The 8,536-nt window shown below is 42.2% G+C and overlaps 1 long non-coding RNA gene across 1 annotated transcript; it reads left to right on the top strand.

Moving 5' to 3' along the window:
* Positions 1–1,507: 1,507 nt before the first annotated feature.
* LOC129635094 (uncharacterized) lies at positions 1,508–8,362 on the top strand. The gene is made up of 3 exons (XR_008706100.1): positions 1,508–1,566; positions 6,173–6,388; positions 7,657–8,362. It is a non-coding gene; the product is annotated as an uncharacterized LOC129635094 (long non-coding RNA).
* Positions 8,363–8,536: the final 174 nt, after the last annotated feature.

The following is an 8,536-nucleotide window of genomic DNA, read 5'->3' as shown; positions in this document are numbered from 1 at the left end:
TTAACAATATTCAGAATTCTAGATTAACATGGTGGTGCCTTCTAAAAATTCACCAGCATGGTAACTGGGGCCTGCTCGCACACCTCTGACCACGGAGGAAAGGGCCAAAGCAACAGGGGAAAGTCACAGTCATCGTCACTCCATGCCTGTCATCCAGGAAGGATGGGGTTAAGCTTCCTCATTCATGAAACAACCAAGGGTAAACAGTCTGAGCTTGAAGGAGTCCAAAAATCATTTTCTTCTTCCAAAAGACATGCTAGTCAAATTAAATGGAGGCCTGAAGAGTGTTGGCAGATCTCTGTTTTGGAAAAGGAGGCGGCGGCCCCTCTTCCAGCAGATGGAAGGCCTCCGTGGCCTGAGGGGGAGGGAGTATTTAGTATTTGGGCTTCCCACAGGTGCATCTCCATGGCTACCTTTTCAATATCCCTAGAAACAAGGGCCAGGCTGAGGGAGACATCTGCCAGAGGGCACCTTGGATTTTCCACATGGAGCCACCACAGCCTTGATGGAGAATACCCAGGAAGAGAGGAAAGGGGGACAGGGCTAGTCGAAGAGGCAAGCTAAGGGCTTGATGGAACAGCAGAGGAAACCCACCAACTAGCTTGAGTGAATGGCCCAGGACACCAGCCTTGGGGAAACCCTGGAGAAATGGCTTGAGTAACAGGAGAGGTCGGCAAGGCTCATGCAGCAGGCTCAGCAGTGGCCTAACACATCAGGAAGAGAGGCCAAGAAGGCAACAAGAGGCTGTCAGGGAAAGGCTGGGCAAGGCAGGGCTGCATGCTCCCAGAATCTTTGTACCTGTCCCTGGATCTCACAGAGGTGAACACTGTCTGTTGGTCCTGATAAAGATGGTCACAAAGAATGCCCCTGAGTCTGAGCAGAGAGACAGGGATATTTCCTGAGTAGATGGGGCAGAAGTTAGAGCCTACAGGAAGGTCTGCTGGGATGACCTCCAAGAATGGAGGTGGAAAAACCCTGAAGGTCAGGGGCATTTGCCAGTTTCCTAAGTGTTCTTGCCTGCATACTCTCATGTGTGGTACAATATGTGATTCTTGAGTAAAAGAACTAAAACCTCCATGACAGGGATCCCAAGTTTCCTCTTGCCTTCTAACTTTGTCCCTTATTCTTATTTCTGTACTATAGAGCTCCCTCATGTTGGAATCCTTGACTAGAAGATAAGCCACAGGGCTTGCAAAAATGCATCTTGGAATATACCATGCTGACGATGGTGTTGGGATTGTACCAACAACCTGAGCAAGCGGCAGAAAACCAGGAAAGTCAAAGTGAAAGTCACTCAGTCCTGTCCGACTCTTTGAGACCCCATGGACTGTATAGTCCATGGAATTCTCCAGGCCAGAATACTGGAGTGGGTAGACGTTCCCTTCTCCAGGGGTTCTTCCCAACCCAGGGATCAAACCCAGGTGTCCTGCATTGCAAGTGGATGCTTTACCAGCTGAGCCACCAGGGAAGCCCAAAGTGTGAAAATGTTAGTCATTCAGTCATGTCTGACTCTGCGACCCCATGGACTATAATGCATCAGGCTCCTCTGTTCATGGAATTCTCCAGGTAAGAATACTGGAGTGGGTAGCCATTCCCTTCTCCAGGGGATCTTCCTGGTCCAGGGATTGAACTCAGGTCTCCTGCATTACAGGTAGATTCTTGATCATCTGAGGCAAAGTGACCTTTAAACCATGAGTTTCCATTAAAGGTGAAAACTGCTGCCTAAACCCAAACCAAGTGTCTGTGTATTCAGTTTTCCCTGTCTGATAAAAACCCTGACTGTTTTAATCTGGGGTCACCTGTCCTTTAAGTACTCTCTGATGTGCCTCGGTTGGATAAAGTACTTAATTTGCATTTGAATCACTTAAATAATTTTCTGATACTCAGAAAAATGGCTGTAGAATGTTATTCTGGTTGTCTGTCCCCAGAGTCACCTTTTGGCAAGTGTCCAGTGGCATTCAGGGATGGCAGGATTAGCCTCTCTCTGCTACGGTGTTGGGCTTCTTCGTCCAACCTTGCTTTGCTGAGCACATGGCTATTCAGGACAGGGAGAGTTGGAGTGGTGGGGAGGGAGCACATAGGAGTTACTGCAAATCATACTTCTTCACTGGTTTTTTTCTCTCGGCCACACTATGTGGCATGTAGAACTTCCCTAACGACAATCAATCCTATGTCTCCTGCAGCGAAAGTGTGGGATCTTAACCAATGGACCACCAGGGAAGTCCATGAGTTAGTGCAAATCAGATAGAGCATCGTGGTCAGCTCACCTGTCTCAGCCCATCTATAAGGAAAAAAGATGGGGTGGAGTAGGGACAAGAGAGGGGAAGTTTAATGCCCTTGGGTGCATGATAAGTATAAGCTTCACCTTATGAAATAAAGAATTCAAGAACTAGAACTTGCTGTATATTCCATGACTCTAATTTCTCACTCAAGTCCGGTTTCTGCTGGGCTACAAGAAAAACAACCTCAGTCCTTTCTCGCAAACCCCACCCTCTAGGTGGCTCCACAATCCTGGGTCTTGCACAGCACCAAGGCATTGGGGAAAAGGAGCTTAGTTATGGGTGCTCACAGGGATTCGTGTTGACATTTGTTATCCAGTCTTCCCAACTCCTTCAGGCTGGGCAGATCTGGAAGAGAATTAGTATCTCTTTGTGAAGCACCAATTCGAGTCAATATGATCTCCAGGTGAGGGAACACCACCCCCTCTGCAGAGGGAGGGTTTTGCTTTTGCCAACCAGGGAAGTTCAAGGGAATTTGGGGATTCAAGACTGTTGAATTTTCCATCAAAATGTTTTCACCTCAGGTGTCAAGCTCTCACTCTTTTCCTATTAGCACCTCATAAAAGGGATTGTTTTCTTAATTTCTTTTTCTAATAGCTCTTTGTTAGTATATAGAAATGCAACAGGTTTCTGTATAGTAATTTTGTATTCTGCAACTTACTGAATTCATTGATGGGTTCTAATAGTTTTTTGGACCACTAAAAAACTTAGAATTTTCTTTAGGATTTTTTTAATATACAGTATCATGTCATCTTCAAACAGTGTGACAATTTCACTTCTTTTTCACTTTTAAAAATATTTAAAATATATAAGGAAGATAAAAAGATATTGACAATTTTAATCCAATAATCTAATTCATGGAGTTAAACTTGAAGGGAATAATGAACTTAAAGGAAAAAGATAAATTCACAAAGATATTTTAGGCCTTTACCTTCTTTAAGAAAAAAGCTAGAAATATGAATGTTTAACAGTAGTAACTCTGGTTCATTCATTCCTTCATTTCATAGACATTTATATAGCTTTTACTATGTGCTAAACATTAGGTTAGGAAAAAAACAAATATGGCATTTGTTTAGGGACCTGCTGGAGGGAATGTGCAAACACATTTAGTTCACAATGTGAGAAAAAACACAATGAGGATGATTTCCCACCTTTAAATGATTTCAGTGTACTTTCCCCGGTGCCCCACCACCTCCCCGATGAATTGATTTCCAATTCATTTGACATTAATTTTTAATGTAATTGCAATGTGGTTTTATAAAAGATAAACAAAATGACTTTTCAGGTAGCACATATTGATCACCCGTAGCACTGAAATATTGAAGAGTCGCGAGATAGGGGAGACGATATTTGTTCAACAATAGAATTGTATCCATCAAGTTTTAATGGCCTGAGAGAAGATGTGTGGGGGGAAATGAGCATGATTCATTTGTAAGTATAAATCTTATCAGTTTTTAATGATGACTTTTTACTCTCTCTGAGCCTAAAATGATGCCCCAAAGGTAGCTTACTTCAGGATAGTAGGGGATCATGTTACTTACTTACTTACTCTCTTGCCAGGCCCAAGTTAGCAGCCAGGTAAGCACATGGGAACAGGTGTGTGAAGAGACCTAAGTTTACATCAGAGGATCAGCCTAAGTCTACATCAGAAGATCAGCTTGTTGCTGATCTTTCTTAACACAAAGGCTTTCTGTTCATAATCTCAAAGTGGAACTTAGGCTCAGACATTTAAATGTTCACTTGATAAGCTACTCTTCAAAGTATGTTTATGTAAAACACTAAAACTTTTTGTGGTTTAGTCAGACCTGGATGACAATTTAGGATGTCTGTAGTCCATTTCTCTGCCTTTAGATGGGACCACAGCTACTTCAACTCTGAAAGATGAGAATTTATCTTTAAAAAAAATCAGTGATATATCTGAAGCTTGCTAAAATGCATGTTTTCTAAATCCAACAAGAGACACTTAATTCAGTATCTCTGTAACTTGGACATATGCATTTATTATTTGACCTCAGGTGATTATGGGAAGCAGATGAATTTCTAATCAGATCTTAAGGAAAATAATTCTATAGGAAATGATTTTAAGAAATATTAGTTCATCAGCTCTCTATAGAATTTACAAGTATAAAGAATGTTTTTCAACATTCTATATAGCACTTTTCAAAATTATAAATATTTTTAAATTATTTTAAAATTTCAAATAAATAAATCAGTGATAATGGTAATTGCCCCCAGAGCTAGTTAGCCATTTCTGCCAGATTGCGCCATTGTTTTGAGGTATTAGCATTTTTATGCTTCAGTATAAACTTAGTTACCAGGATTATAAACTTTTTTACCTTGGCCATCCCACACCCTTCCCCCCGCCCCCATTCTCCCCTCCACCTACTCAATACCCTTGGCTCTACTTGGACACTCTTATTATTAATAGCAAGTCTAGAAAATGGAAACAAATCTATAGTGACAAGAAGAGATCACTGGTTTCCTGGGGATTGGGAGGGAAGCTGGGAAGAGATATCAGGAAACTCTGGCAGGGGGAAGGGATAGACATATTTGTTATCTTGATTGTCATGATGACTTCAAGGGTGTAAACATATGTCAAAAGTGACCAAATGGTACACTCTATGTGTTATTTATTGTACTTTGGTTATACCTCAATAAAGTTATTTAATAAGTTCTTAGCGATCTGAACTTCTTTTAGATCCACCCTAAATTAAAAGCTTTGGTTTGCTCATTTGCAAAGCCAGACCCCTCAGTCAATAGCGTGTCTCCCCAGTCCCCAGAGCTGGAAACCACAGCAGTAACCTAATGAAGCTCCACTTCATAAGACAGCCTTAGTTCCCTGTAATCATGTAATCACCTCTCTATCAAAGAAGCTCGGAGAAATTAAGTCAGTTGCAATTTGTTCCTGTCAGAGGGCACTGCACTTGCAGTTCTGCTGGTTGTGGGCGACTCTGTGACATTGGAGAGGCAGCACAGTGGGCATTTCATAGACGAATATTCTGAGGAGGATATTCAACTTCATGTATATGGACCACCACCCCCACCAAGATCTCCTCAAGGCCGTGTCTAAACCTCTCTCTTTCTGAATGTGTTTGTTGAGGTGGACTGGGGTCCACCCAGTGTCTCCTTCCCAGCAGCAGCCCAGTGGTGTTACGGGGAAGAGAATCTAGGGCTTCTCCCACATCAGTCCCCATCAGTCCCTTATCTCCATTCCCTTCATGAGGGAGCAGTGAAGAGCGAACATGAGAACACTGAGTGTCTTAGAACACCACCAGAGCCTTCCAGAGTAAAGGCTCCAGTTGCATTTCACTCCAGGGTAGAGGCAGAGGGGATTGATGATGAAGACACGTACCTATATCTTAGCTGCATGGAGTGGTGTGAGTCTGTGATTCTAACCACAAATACCCTTCCTTCCCCAAGAAAAAAAATGTTTCTTCCTCCATTCACAAGGTGGGACAGAGTTGATAGAAGCCAAGCTTCAGATTGAGTTGAATGTGACAAAAGCCTGGCTCAAACAAAATGACACAGAATTGGAACGTATTGACTATTATACTAGGAAATCCAGGTGTTGGTCTTCTCGGGCACAGATGGATATAGGTGTTACAAGGCTTCGTCCTACCTCTGTCTCTCTCTTTCCCAGCTCTCTTGCCCTCAGTCCTCTGTACAGGCTGAATTCTCAATCAGACTCTTGCATTTTTGTGACCACCCGTGGCTCTTGATTACAAAGGCCCCTACTGATCCTACTGTATCCTAGATAAGAATAGGCCGGCTCCTTCAATAGTAATATATCTAGTTTTTGTAAGATTTTTTTGATGTGGGTCATTTTTAAAGTCTTTATTGTCTTTGTTACAATATTGATTCTGTTTTACGTTTTGTTTTTTCTTGGCCACGAGGCATGTGGGATTTTAGCTCCCGGACCAGGGACCGAACTTGACCCCATATATTGGAAGGTGAAGTCTTAACCACTGGACCACCAGGGAAGTCCTCAATCAAGTCTCATAGAGGAACTCTGACTGGTTCTGCTTGGGTTAAATGCTGATTTGGGGACCAATCACTGCAGCCAAGAGAATGGCCATACCTACTGCCAAGCCCCACCCATGAGGGAATAGGTGAGGAGGGGACTTATAGACCCACCCAAACCACATGGGTTGGCTTCCTTCAGTAAAGAGGAGCTCTGCCAGCAGAATGGGAGAGGAGATGGCATTATGGGAAGCTATCACAGTCCCTTAGAAGGAGGAAGAGAAATTGCTAGCATCCCAAACAGAAAGGCTGTTGCCTAAAGGGAAAAACTCTCTATACTTGCTACTTCCTGGTGAGTCACAGAACTCATCTTCTGTCTTGTGAACCTCCATGGCTCTCAATCATCTGGGGGAACAGGAGACTCTTCAACTTTGCTAGAAAGGCAAGGGCCCTGCCTCCGCCTGTGCTATCTTGCTTCTGCAGCAGGAGGAAAGGCTATTGGGCTGCCTTCTCCATTCACAGGAAAATAAGGATGCCAGCTTGTGATTTATTCAGAGCAGAGAGAAACTTGACCTTCATAGAGAAGAAAATAGCTCAGAGGAGCAGAAGTGTTGATGAGTAAAATGTCACCATTCTTGGCCTTGACCTGGAAGACTTAGGCATATGGTGATGACATTCAGGGAGGAAAGGGGCATCTGTAATCATCTTCTATTATGTGCCTGAGGTTTCGGTTCTCAGAAAGTCTAGCATTTAAGATTCTTTCTCTCCTGCCCTTGTTCAGTGTTATTCCACTTAAGAAAAAGGAAATTTTAACTGATATTCCTGTGATTCAAAACCAAGTTTAGCTTGCGTTAAAGCTTCTACTTTTACACTGAGCCTCCCCTCCGCCAGTTCCCTGATCCCTGCTTTGCCATTTGTTGGCTACATGGCCTCAGTCTCTCCAAGCCTATTCCCTAAAGGGCAGGTAGAAATAATCAGACCATTTCAGTAGGAAGGCACACTAGAAAATGTTCCCAGACTTGCTTTCCCCAAAACCTGGGACAGCTTTTTAGAACCACATTTTTAAATAGATTACACTAGTATTATGACATGTGTGCTATATACTGACGGAAGTTATTACCCAAACCTCCTGAAATGTGAATTTATACACATTTTCTATCTCTTTGTTCTATGCTAAGCATTGTGTTTTTATCAAACACTTTTCTTAAATCCATCCACAATTGCATCCCCTTTCCCCCGATTCTGAAGTATGAGCCTACTTTCTCATCAACGCAACTAGGACAACAACAGGGGAAGGGAAAGAGAAAGAAAAGAAAAGAGAGTGTGTGTGTATGTGTTTGTGTGTCCCCAAGTGTGCATACACAAATATGTGATGAGGTGGGCACCATGATTATTTGACCTGTGCGTTCCTGCCTAGGAAGGAAGTATTCCCATATGGATCCTGTGAGAACCCAGTGTCTTCATGATGTGAGAGGGCATTCAACCAGCCCCAACCTCATACCTAATGGAAGGGACATGTCTTTCTGCAAAGTTATTCCACTCAGAAAAGAACAGAAAAGAAAAAACCCTGCATTCCTGTATTCTTCCCTTGCCTTTTTTGTATACTAACTGCCAAGTACAGAAAAAAATAATAGCTTAGGCTTGCTTAGAGTAATGTATGCGGGCAGAGATTTCAGGATGACTTTAACTATTTGACTACTGTCTGCTGAGAAAATATGGAATTGTAATCATTTCTCCAACAATGAATATTTGCTTCACTGATGATATCTCTATGTTTTACTGTTGTTTCCGTGTCCTTCCATGCACAGAACAACCTTTTATTTTGATGCCAAATTGTAATGCAATGTTTTAAAAGACATTTAAAATAGTGTTTAAACTCAACATACAACAATGCCATTACTTAGGTGAAGCCTTATCAATAAGAACAACCAGGGTCATCTACTCTTGAGCAAATTGTGAAATGCCTGATTTCAAATGCTAAAATGTGAAAAATGTCCACATCTTAGAATTGATAAAATATAGTAAATATAAATGATTTATGCACACAGACACTTCCATGACCTAAAACCATGTTCAAAAGGAAATAATTTGCTCACAAAAGGTCTTCTAATTGCTGTTCTCATTTTGACATCTTCAAGTGCTCTTCAAAGTTGTATCACTATTGACCCATTAGTTAGCCTAGTTTTGCAAACTGGACTACAATGTAAGCACACTTCTCATAAAATGAAAGTAATTACAGTGTGGGCATTCTGAAGGACATCTCTTGTTCTCACCACACACCCAGCTGGGAGACTGTA

The sequence above is a fragment of the Bubalus kerabau genome, chromosome 20 (assembly GCF_029407905.1).
Source record: "Bubalus kerabau isolate K-KA32 ecotype Philippines breed swamp buffalo chromosome 20, PCC_UOA_SB_1v2, whole genome shotgun sequence".
In the NCBI taxonomy this organism is placed as follows: Eukaryota; Metazoa; Chordata; class Mammalia; order Artiodactyla; family Bovidae; genus Bubalus; species Bubalus kerabau.
This window is presented reverse-complemented; position numbering and strand designations above follow the sequence as displayed.